Below are 12,977 nucleotides of genomic sequence, written 5' to 3' on the forward strand. Positions count from 1 at the left end.
CCCGTGTACTGTGCGATGTCAGAGCACGTAAAAGAACCCCAGGTGGTCGAAATTATAGGGAGCCCTTCACTACAGTGCGCCACATAGCCTGGGTAACTTTGGTACGTTAAACACCATAAAACCAAACTGCTAGTACAACGCGAAACGCAAGGAACGGGCAGTTAAGTGTTGTCGTTATGAAACAGATTTCGCAACACGTGCGTGGTATTCAGCGCCATGCACTCTCTTGTTACACGGAAGTTTCATGGAGAGTTTGCTTCGAACGTTGTCACAGTCAGTAACATAACTCTGTTTTCTAATATGTTCAGGTACGAACAACTGCCTCTGTCACCCTAAATGGTGTATGCGCCATTCTTGGGTAACCTGCGACCACAATGACTTAGTAAAAAAATCTTAACTGCGCAGCGCCAAAGGCATAGTGAGTAGTACCACACTACACGACCTCATGATCTCGCGCACGCCACTGCACGCTGTCGACGAAGGGTGAGCTAGTGTACCACTCTTTGATTGGCTAATACTCGACAGCACCTCCGTGCCAGCAATCAGACTTGCTTATCTGCTAACTTGCTAAACGTTGCATAGTATTGCAAGTATATAGTGTGTCCTGTCGCATCTCTATTGTGCATGTCTTTCTGGGCTAGTTGCTGCGCCCGGATCAAGTAAGCACTTAGCTCAATTAACAGCCTTAGTTGTTAAACCAGTTTTTTCTAAAATCAGTGAGCCGCATAGCACGTCTCGTGCCGGGTATCAGATAACAATCGTCTCCTACTGCAAGTGAAATTACGCTCGTTATCTAAGCGCTACCAGCAATACACTCTCCGGCTCAGTCTGAATAGTTTATTACCTGCGCCTGTGAGCTGCAAAAAAAGCAACTTAGGTCACACCGTCCTTCTAGGAAACCCGCTACTGTGTCTTTTCCGCCTCAGATAACCTGGTGGCAATGATAGCCGTGTGCATATGCACAAGTAGTTCCTGCTTCCAGGAGTAGATAAGACTGCGTAAATACTGTATTTGCACAGAATACAAAAGTTAAAACTGCATGCATTCTGCCGCAGCATTTAAAATGTTTGTTTGGATTACGTAGGCGTAGAGGTGAACGCGCCCCAACCGCTACATCAATACGCACATGTACTACGACCACCGCCGAATCTGGCGACAGTGAAGGCCGAACGCACGTAACGTTAAACGAGGCAATAAGCGAGACTTTCGAGGTTTACGCGTGCCAGGGATTATGCGCACCACGACCAAAGCAGGAAAGAAAAGTAAATAAAACAAAGAATGGCCACAGGCAACACGACGGCGCGACCAGCATTACAAGGTTTGCAGATAACGGTATACGAAGGCCTCTCAAGCATTCGACCGCCGCGCCGAGACGCTAGCTGCTCTGAGCAAGGTTCAATCAAGATGTAGTAGATTGAAGAGAGGTTTTCGCTCGTTTTCTTCGCGGATATGCGGGAGCTCAGTTATCTCTAATCGGTTCTCTCCTTGAACCGTTCACCGTGGACCGATAAAGTTTGCCTCGGGCAAGGCATGACCTTAGTCGGAAATACACGCAAGATGCTTTCGGAGTCTAAAGTGGCCAGTGCAGAAAAGAAGCGAGAAGAAAGAAAGGTACCATCAAGAAACAAGCGCTATGATCTAAGCCCTTTCTCAATAGCACCCTGCTCTTTATCAAGCGCCTAATCGTATCCTTTTGTTTCTTACATTGAGCTCAATCCGCCACCCGGAAGTCAGCCTTGCTTTTCATCGTTTGTGCTGCGACCAGACGCATGCGCACTAACTCAGCAAGGCTTAGTAACAGTATGGAACCGTGATTTCACCTACGACATGAAATTACTTTTAGTTAGCATCAGTTCTTGCTTTGTTTTCACTTGACGACCTCCCACTTAGAAAGTAAAATATTTATTTATTTATTTATTTATTTATTTATTTATTTATTTATTTATTTATTACCTCCGTTGCAAAAACAGTTTCCACTTCTGTTGAGCTAACGAGAGGTTACATCAACCCCAATCTAGCTGTGTCGTATATCAACCAGGGGAGGATTGTGAGTAACTCTTGGAGAGTGTGGTTGGGCCGCAAAAGCACTCAAGTGGCAAAATGAGTCAAGTGACAAAGTAAAAAGTCATATTCGGCGGCACCTTGTGCTTCGAACTGTTTTTTAGGGGACAAAGCGCTGCTGTTTTTAGTACCAAAAAAAACTTAAATTTTCGCGAATAAAGCGCGTATAAATACGCAAACACACACAGCAGCATTCCAAAAGCTGCGAATAAGTGCTTAAGCACCTGCGTATTCTCTGATCGCATTCAGTGCAACCAACTCGCTTCATAACTTAATTGATGATGTAGGCAGAACCTCGGGAGGTAAGCTGAAAATTATTTGAAAACAGGATGGCCAACTTGAAAAAAAAAAGAACTCCAGAAAGAAAGCAATTGCAGAAAATATCTAAAGCCATGGTATTACGCCAGTTATAAAAATGTCGGAAGAAATGCGCGCGCCATATTTAAGTGTCATTACGTCGAAAGTATGCTCATTATTTTCGGGGCTAACAGAGCGTTGAATTTTGTTCGAAGAAATTTGCAATGTTTGCCCCTGATGAGAAGAAAAAAATGAATTCTTAAACTGTGTTGCGTTAATCCACCTTAGAGCATGCTCCTCTAGATGAAGACCACTGATTCCACTAGGTCGAGATCAGTGTCCAAGACTCTCAAAAACAAGCTCTAATTAATAAATTAGGAAAACGTTCAAAGCAGGGCAGTGGTGCTAGCCGAAAGCCGCACAGGTAATAAAAGTTCATTGCAGTGACAAACACTGTCTCCTCTCCAATTATAGCTTTCATTTGAGTTCTTGATCTCAGCATTTAACAACAAAACTATAGCTAACCGGCAAGGCTTCAAGTAAACTTTTATGTTCTTACACGTCACTCATATTTTGTCTAATTTCGGTGTACCGTACAAGAGGACATTGTTCGCTAATTCGTTTCTCGTTAAAATATTGCTCGACGTAAGTTGTTTCCCGATGTTCAGCTGTGCTGTCAAAATGAGGATGCGTTTTATATAATGCATTAATCTTGCTGCTGTGGCACCCTCGGGCCCTGCGGTGTGATCTTTGAACAAAGAATAAAGCACTAAACGTGATTCGACCAGGCGTCCCTAACTACCTGGAACCATCCCTCCATGCGTCAGAACTGATGCGCACATTGCTTCTTACGATTTTTTAATACGTAGTCGTTCTGGGCCACCGAAGGGGGCGCTGCCACCACCCCGTTTCAGAGTGGACACCCTCAGCATCCGTCCAGAAGGCTCGATAACCGTTGCCGGTACCCTGGGTTTCGGGGATAACTAAGGTAATGCTAATGCATACGAGATGCAGGTCGGTAAAATGTAGTTGAAGCCATAAAAGCAGGGCAGTATCAAAGAGATAGAATTCTAAGACTCAAAGACGATATAGTCCCAGATTTATTAGAATTTATATTTAAAAGAAAACGAACAGCAATCCGGTTTCTTGTACCTGCTAACTTCTCTCTCCCTCTCCCTCCCCCTGCATTTTAAAGAATGGTAACGACCAGATTCTACTTATTAAGAGACATACAGTTTTTATTTCTGCATCGAATATTTTGCAGCTCCCTGCAATCGATGGCTGGTTTGTTGAACTGCATAAAGGGCAGATAGCAACAGATTCGAATCACATCACTTCCTTTCAGACGCTTTCTCCATTCGAAGGTAAGCGTCTTCTCAAGGTTTCCTCGTTTAGATAAGTGCACTTCCCGAACGTAATAACTTTCCGCCACGTATACTGCATTAGCAATCACCATGCGGTAATGTTTGTTTGTCCCGGGGCCTTCCGGGGACTGCTCCGAATGGCGAAGTGAGAAAGGAAACGTAAGCGATAAACAGCAGACAAATTTCTGTCATGGAATCCCGCGTAGCATCGAATGTCGCATCAAATACTCCACTTTCCGCACCCCCCCCCCCCTACCCTCTTCATCGTACACTTCGCTAAAAGCTTACATTATTATTAAACACTCCTAGTGGTTGCGGGAGGCTACTATGATGAACCGCAATTCGTTTGTGCCGAAAATATCTGACGAGAGGATCAACGCGCTCGAAGCAGACATTGGAGGCCCAGCTATGCCTTTTCTGTCTCTCTCTCTCTCTCTCTCTCTCTTTCTCTCTCTCACTCTTATACACGAGAACGGCGCGACAAGGACCTGATAACGGAATCCGCTGGCGAGGTGCACCGTTTTTGCAATAATGTTGGATACGAGAGCAGCAGCTCGAAAGGCGCCGTGAGAGACAGTTTATAGAGCCTGTTAGGGTTGCACTTAGAAGATAATTCGCGTGCGGTGAAAGAGGAAAACTAAAATAGAGGTATTTAGGAAGCTGAAGCATACAGGAACCGAAGCTCTATACTCGATCGATTCTATGGCTTCCGTCTTTCGATTCGGCATTACTGGATTAGTCTGGATCTGCCGAGCCGCTGCCTGCTTGCCTACGGCGTCTCTGCCACGATGTATGACCTTCGACGAACGTTGTCCCTTGCAACCGCGTCTTCGGCACCCAATGGGGCATAGTCAGAAGAGCCTGCTAAGGCACTACCACGTGCTACAACATCACCCCCTTAACAGCTAAAAGTGCAGCTCGTCTCAGAGTAGGAGAACACCTTTTTTTTCTCGTTCCATCTGCAGCTTACCGTCCGATTGGCCCCTCGCCAGTTACGATGGGCGAAAAGAAACGCAGTGGTATATAGCTAGAATATAATCGCCAAAATGTACCAGACTTCATAGAGAAAGTGAAGTATAATTAGAGGCTTAACATCCCTGCCTTTCCCTCCTCCTCTTTATCTATCTATCCATCTAATGAGAGGCAAGGTGGCGAAGTCGGCTGGCGGTAACGTGACCCTGGCTTGCTACTCCTCAAGCGGGAAAGAGGAAGGAAAGGAAAGGGAGAGGCAGAGTGGTTATAATAGATTCATGCGTATGGGGCCGACAGGCGGACTCCTGAGAAGATTAAGGAGAAGAAGAGGAGATTAACCGCGGCGCCCAATCCGAGGCAGGTTTGCGGTTATTTAAGGGGAGCTTGTGTTGCCTGAGAGGTCCAGCCATGATACCGGGGGCGCTAGGGCGCGAATTCCGGGTGATGGAGCGAACGAATACGTCCTGGAGTCGTGTTGCGAGACTGAAAGCTGACTGCGAGGTCGTCAAGTGAGCCAGTCATGCCACGTGAGAACCGCGGAAAGCATGTGGAGATTCTGCAAGGCCCCAAACGCCCAGAGTTCTTTCAACGCTGCCTTCACGAAGCGATAAGCAATGGCACGGTTTCACGTTCTTGGCAAAATGGAGTTCAGAGATATGAGGACTGCACAACTGCGTAGATATCTATAGTTCTTCAAAGCGCACAATTCCTGTTCCATCCATTGGAGCGCAAAAATCGAAATTTGAGACCAACGGCTTGATAAGGCTGGTGTGCGTCGCAGAGGTGACTGCAACAATTGCATTTCAGCAGTGAAATAAAAATAACGGCTCAAACTTACTTCTCACAGCGGTGGACTACAGCTCCAGCTAGCTTAGCGACACAGCAAGCTATCTGAAAGGGCTGACGACTCACCTCATTAACCGCAAGCAATGAAATTATTCTACGTTTTACCTAAAGGCTCTTGAGAATATTCAACCCACTAACTGCAATTCCGTATGAGCAAATAAACCATCCGCATTTTACATTAAGTCGTGGCTGAGTCAGTTTCCAGCTGAACTTGCAAAATAGCAAACCCGTTTTCCTTGGGAAAATGCAAAGACTGCCACAAAATGGCATGCTCCTTTTATTACTCTGGAGAGTAAATTGCCTCAAAGCTTCAATTGAACCGCGATACTCCAGTATTGGGTTTATTCAGATCGACATCACGAACTACAGATGTTCAGTCTAGCCCCTAGTTAGACGGTTTTGTGACAAAGGCGTTGCTCACCTCTCATGTTACGCGTTTTCAATATCACCCACAACCACAAAAAGCCATCTAGGGTTACTTGAAACAAGAAAGCGTACGCGGTATTCTTCGTCTCCTTGTAGCAGTATTCGCTGTCGCCTCAGCTAGAGTTTCTCTCACCATGTGAAACGAGCTATATCAAAAATGGTATGTTAAACTGAGTGAGTTGGAGAGCGTTCGTCATTAAGCAGAAGTCCGAACACACGAGAAGAAATGAAAAGAGATGCCAACCGAGTTATATCTCAGAACTACGGTTTTGTTACGAAGAAATATATATATATATATATATATATATATATATATATATATATATATATATATATATATATATATATATATATATATATATATATATATATATATATATATATATATATATATATATATATGGTTAGGGTGACTGTTCGCTCCCTTAATGTTTGTCAAACGGGCCCCTCATTCCCTTTACCTTGTCTGCTAATAGCTTAACGGGGGTCTCGGTTCTGGCAGTCTTGATGCCATAGGTAGCATAAGTGGGCTCTCGCACAGTTTCCGCCCTCGCCGTTAGATGACGTTTCACGTCACACTCGCGGTATTACAGGAGGTGCTACGTCCGCCGCTATGGACGAGGGCGGCGCTGGTGAACACTCTCAAGGTTCGCTTACACACAAAAAACATAAATACTCTCGAGAGCAGCAGATTGGACAGCCGTCGCCGTAGCTCAGTTGGTAGAGCACCGGACGCGATATTCGGAGGTGGTGGGTTCGGATCCCGCCGGCGGCATGGTTGTTTTTTCTGCTGCTTTATAAGTAATTTTCTTTATGCGATAGATTAATCTAAGTATTATTAACCCTGTGATTAGCACTACACATTAAAAAAAATTAAACATTCCCCTATGCACCTTGGTTTCGGTGACTGTTCGCTCCCTTAATATATATATATTGTAATAAGGAACGCCTTGTAAAGCACAGCGTCGCGAACAAACAGCGGTACAGTCCAGGCACAGACCAGAGGCAGCCGTCAGTCCAGAGCACGCGTGAGGGACGGAGCGCTCGGCGCTCGAGCTTCGGAGCGTTCGGGGTTCTCATCGTCTTCTTCGTTAAGCGCCTGCCTCTGAAGATTCCAAAGCCGAAGGCCAGTGGTACAATATAATTATATACATACAGGATCAGACAACTCGATAAACCAGAGAATGTTAGATATATAATGTAAACGTACCGTATTGCCAGGAATAACCTGAAAACGATATTTGTTTATTAACCGTGCAGTGAAGCATGTGTGGTACCGCTTAAGCTGTAAATCCATGCGAAGTAAGGATAACCCTGCTCTACACCTTCCGACGCCTTTTGGTGCATATTGTTTCTGTAAGGGCTCCGGCATATGGCTGAGAAGCGAACCCCGTAGCCTGGTTACTTTTGGCAGTAACTTTATTCTGAGCCTTGATCTGCAGGCGTAGTCAAAACACTGTAAGAAATGTTCAGGCTGTTAGGCATATTTATTTCTTTTTTTGCCTCTGTTATTTTTTTCAGTTCCACTAACCTCGCCAGCTAATGCTTATTCCTGCCAAAAAATTTTCGATCTCTGCACCTTGATAGCACTATAGGGCAAATAGTTGATGGGTGCAAGTGTCTCGACAAAACAAACTATCAAGCAACAAAGAAACGTAGGTTCTACATATGTTGTTGGCGATGTGGTCAGGGCCCGTAAACCATCGACCTCAACTTGAGATAACGAAGCACGCTCACAAGAGGCTAAAGGGAATGCCCCCCGGCGCCTACCTAGTCGCTGGGGCAGCCTGCGGGATTCGGGTTGCGGGTCAGCTTTCCGCAAGAACAAAAGAAAGCAAATTTAGCGCGAACCTTTACCATAATTTTTGGTTCCAAGACCACAGCCGATCCAAGTCAGGCTCCAGTGCTGAGAGCAATACACAATCCTTGCAAACTCTTTCGAGCTGCCTTTATCAAACACAACTGGCTCAGTCCAAGGTCTCTCTCGTGCACTGGCCCTCGGGCATTCGTGCGAGATTTGAGGAACGCCTGAGGCCATGTTCGTCCTTAGGCCTAAACAACAGCAGCATTCGGCGTGGCAGGAACGCCACAGCGATATTATCACTGCCTGATTTATCTCGACACGTGGCGTCCCGCACGAAGCTCTAGGAGAAGCCGTAATCAGCTCATAAGATAAGCGTGGCCTTACCATGGCGCCAAGTGGTAACGTTTCTAGCGCAACCGTCAGCCCAGCCGTGACCTACTCGCAAGAATCAGTTTAAAATTAGCCCACAGGGCAGGTGAGCAGTGAGGTCGTTGCGGTGCAGCCAACAAATGTCTTCAGGAGCACTACACGGCAGAAGCAGTATAGTGCATGCCAAACAGATTTCTACCAGACAGTTCTCGCCGGCAACAAAACTTAGGTGAGGCAATATAAACCCGGTAGTAAGCTTCAATTACTCAGAACAATCAAACACAAGCAACTCCCAAATCACGCCACGTTTTGGTTACATACGCGGGGCGACCTAACTGTTACGTAACATCTACCCTTGAGAACTTGCGGGCATACGTGAGGATCGGTACACAGTATCGACGAGCACCCTTCGTCGATGATGCGATGGGCAGTGAACCAGAGATTTCATCGTTTGATCTAAATCCCCACCGCACTTCTCTCCCCTCCCTAGCCCTTTTAGCGGTTCGACGGTCGTCAGCTGCCAGGAGTAAAACAACCTTATCCCTGGCGATCTGTTTGCTGACCGCGGGCGAAATGGACGCCATATCGATCCTGGGACTCACCAATGGCAACTGCGCGTAGCTAAACCTGAGCCACCTTTTAACAGCTTAGGAACCAGTCGCTTGTCTTCATTTTTCTTCATTTTTTTTGGAGGGGGGGGGGGGGGGGGTACTCCTTGGCTGGGATAGCGTTAGTACGGAGACGAATGAAGCGTATATCAAATAGAAATGCACAGGTTTAGAGAAAACGCCGGAATCATACCTCGTCTTGGCTAAGCCGGCAAGAGATCGCGGGGGCGCCACTCGCGTGGCCTTTCTTGGCACAGCAACCTGGGTGTACGCACCGCAGGCACGGCGTCTCGGCGTCCTTCGAAAGGCAATCTGATCGTAACACACGAGTTTACGCGGTCGACTGCGCTGCCATGCGGGTCAACAGAGGAACGTATTGCACTGTTGTGGTCTTTTCTCAAGCGCTGTTTTTAAACCACAGCGTTGGGGACGAGTGGTGTCCGCTGGCAGACACGCGACGATGGGCACGAAGGCTTGGGCCGACGCATCGGGCTGCACGTAGACAGAGTTCATTCCCTCGTGACATAAGCAGTTACGTTTGTAAAGCGGCCGGTTGCCTAAGAATGTACTTACAAGAATAAGAGATTGGGGAGATCGGGGCGGTCATTTTCGCTCAATATTCCAATATTAGCTGCGGTCTATTCTAATTGGCTGGTTTCTCTCTTTCAATTTTAATTTTCAGTTCGATTCTGCGAAAGGAGCCCGTGAAATACTAAATCCCCATCATAGCGAGGCTATCTCGCTTCTTCTTTCGCGGTCCATAATAATAATAATAATAATAATAATAATAATAATAATAATTGGTTTTTAGAGGAAAGGAAATGGCGCAGTATCTGTCTCATTTATCGTTGGACACCTGAACCGCGCCGTAAGGAAAGGGTAAAGGAGGTAGAGAAAGAAGAAAGGAAGAATAGGTGCCGTAGTGGAGGGCTCCGGAATAATTTCGACCACCTGGGGATCTTTAACGTGCGCTGACATCGCACAGCACACGAGCGCCTTAGCGTTTTTCCTCCATAAAAACGCAGCCGCCGCGGTGCATTCCCTTCTTGCTATTTTCGTTTACTCAAAAACGAATGCAGAAATGTCACCAAACAGCATCCCAACTTCGTTAATGGAAGCTAACAGATATTTTCATTGCAGTTATCGAATACCGCGCTATCATTTAAACGTTACTGAGGTTTGCCGCATACAGCAGTATAAGTAACAGAGGAAATTTCTTCACTTTTTATTCTTAATGATTAAGTATGCACACTCAATTCTAACGAATAAATTGTTGAAATCTAGTTTTCATTTCTTTTTCTGTTATCAAAAAGCAAAAACAAATCTCAAAATACAAAACACGTGCGATGATCGGTGAGGCTCGTGACTACTGTTTTCTTTGAGCAGTATTCTAACTGCGCCTGATTATCAGGCTGTTTTTTTTTTTTCCTGTGGAAACTTTCCGTCAGTCCCATTTCAAAATAAATAAATTAGGATGTAATCTAGATTTTTTATTTCACTCATCTTTCTGCGTAATGTATTGAATCCATTCTCAAAATTCAAGCTTCTGCGGTGCTAGCTACCCAGTAAGAAGCACCGGAAGTAAAGACGACAAAGACAACGAATGCTGCTCGCTCATCGGTGCGCACTTTTTTGGCTATCAGTCTCCCACAGCGCGAACCCAAGCGCCGGACCCAGCTCCAGGCTTCTCTGCTCATAAGCTAGTAAGTATACGTAAATGCTTGTCATGTTAACGGTCGCAACGCAGTAGTAGGCTACCCTACCGGCAGCCGACAGAATAGCTGTCGCCTGCAGTGCTGGCTTATTTGCTCGCTGTAGTGACGTGACATGCACAGAACATCTCGATAAGAGGAATTTTTTGCTTTTGTTTTTATAAATGTAAAAAAGCACCTAACGAAAGTGCGTGGTACCCTTCGGGTTTCCCAGGACATACATGCTGCTTGCAAATCTTACCCGGTCCCTATACTCATACTCTGGCTTCAAGCACGCACAGATGTCGATAGCATCGTCTGACATGTCATCTCGTTTAGCGGACGTACCGCAAACACCTTCTGCCTCTTTGCCACCAGATCCACTTCTGACACATTTAACATCTTCAACCTCCCTCAGGCGGCGCACACGTGCTCTTATTCCCCCGTGTACCCACCCCCTTTCTCCCAACCTATCACGGATGGAGGAGGTCTCTCTGAGGCGGCTGCGTGTCGCAGTGGCCGTTACGCCTGCAGTTCGCCACCAGTGGCAAAGTGAGAAGATTCCTGCGCCAGAAAAATTCCCTCACTGCGACACACCCGCTTCTGAAACCACTTTTCACCACTTATTGTGGACTTGCCCAGGAACTTCGCTGGTGCGCGCTCGCTTTCTGCAAGAGGCAGGCCTGTCCTCAAACAATGACTCCGATTTCAACTTGTGGATAACGAAAAAAATTTACGCCCGAGGATTATGTGACTTTTTACACCTTACTGGACTCCATGCCTTTTTGTAACCTATTAACGTAATAACGTTCATTAATGGCATCACGTTTTATGCCGTGCGGCACATTTAGCGTCCTAAATAAAAGAAAACAGGACCAATCAATATTCGTTTCCCCTGGGAGTGTGTCTCCTTTAGGTAGCATCCTGAGATTCGTTGGGTTAGGCTTGAATGCTGGCTGCCGGCAGCTTTCTGTGGAGGGTATTCTGCCAGCAAAACATCTGAAAAAAGAAAAGTTCGGCAGTGTCGTTTCATTGGCTGTGTGCCGTGACCAGAACCAGCCAATGGGGTCAGACTGCCGGCAAAGTTTCCTGCAGGTTATTTTGCCGGCACGATAATCTCGTCCTCAATATCGCTAGCAATATCCCTGGAAGTGCAGATCAACCGTTGAAGTCACCGTAATACGCTAGAGAATAGCTTCGTTACCTGCATCAAAGTTCGCCCTTCTCCTCAGTAGACACTGTCACTCTCTTAGGACCAGTGCTACTCAGATCCGCTAAAGAGCGAAGAAACTCTAGTCGCCACAGAAGTGTGTTTACATAGGTTTTGGCGTCCCGCTGCGACACTTGGGCTATGAGGAACGCCGTAGTGGAGGGCTCCGGAATAATTTCAACCACCTTGGGTTATTTGACGTGCACTGATGTCGCACAGTACACGGGCATCTTGCATCACAGAAATATGGCCGCATATCTGCAATATCGACCTCATCTTCTCGGCCTGTTCCGCGAATATGTTTCCATAACCATGCTGCGTAGGGAGAAGGGGACAGAATTCCTGACAGCACAAACTCGAAGAAGGGCAGGAAGGGGGGTCTCGGACCCGCTGATCAACGTGTCTAGAACGGGACTGCCCAGACGAAGACACGTCATCATGTCTACATGTCTTGTGAACGGACTGCGGCTTTCTCCGGCACCTCGTTAATAAATAATAAATGCCATTATTTTCCAGAAAACTTGTTTACAATTTTAAGACAGGTCTGCCCAAGCCATGAAGGCTTGTATGGCGGTTCCCGGCAGTCGGTGAATGACGAAGGTCTTGCAAAACAGGCGTAACAAAGGACAAGAATAACCTTAATACCAAAAGTAAACAAGTACAAAGAAACAGTTTAAGTTACCGACACAAGATTTTTAAAGAAATTATAATGGCTTTAATTATGACAGCAAAGAAACTGAGTAGACGGAATCAGGCAGAGAATTAAAAAATTTCGGTATATAATAATTACGGGTGAAGTGGCCATAATGAGTGTAGCAGCGAGGTACCGGGAAACGAGGGTGATGTCGAAAAGAACGAACAGGAATGAAAGGAACCGAAAATTCACTTTCCCAAAACTGAGCATGAATAACAACGTGATGAAAGAGGACATCAAAAGAGGCCAGTCGTAAAAACTAAAATAAATTGCCGTCAGGTGAAAACGTCCATGTTATATGCTACGGATTGAAGAATATTCCTTAGTATTGCATTTAATTCCTTTCGCCAAGTTTTTGAGCAGTAATAAAACACGACTCCATATCTGAGGATACCATAAACAAGAGAATGTACAATAAGAAGCAACGTTTGCGCTTTCCATAAATCACGTTATGTACTATCGGTGACAAAAGTCTCTAGGACTCTCGGAAAGATATCCATAGGCGCCGTAATTATGAGGGATAACATCAATTCACTACCACAGAAAAAAGGAGGTCAGTTTGACTTGCACCTCCACAAGTTTGGTTTCGACCCAACGGCTAATAGCTACCGGCTTGGCTTCCGGCTCGCGCGTCC

General features: G+C 45.9%; 1 protein-coding gene across 1 annotated transcript in view; it reads left to right on the plus strand.

Annotated features, from left to right (window-relative positions):
* The first annotated feature begins 10,328 nt into the window (after positions 1-10,328).
* The window catches only part of LOC144124887 (alpha-L-fucosidase-like), a 33,675-nt gene continuing 31,026 nt past the window's right edge, over positions 10,329-12,977 (plus strand). Inside the window, exon 1 of the mRNA XM_077657823.1 lies at positions 10,329-10,450. The gene's annotated coding sequence lies outside the window, so the exon portion shown is untranslated. The remainder of the gene's footprint in view (positions 10,451-12,977) is intronic.

Source organism: Amblyomma americanum, chromosome 3 (assembly GCF_052857255.1).
Source record: "Amblyomma americanum isolate KBUSLIRL-KWMA chromosome 3, ASM5285725v1, whole genome shotgun sequence".
Lineage (NCBI taxonomy): Eukaryota > Metazoa > Arthropoda > Arachnida > Ixodida > Ixodidae > Amblyomma > Amblyomma americanum.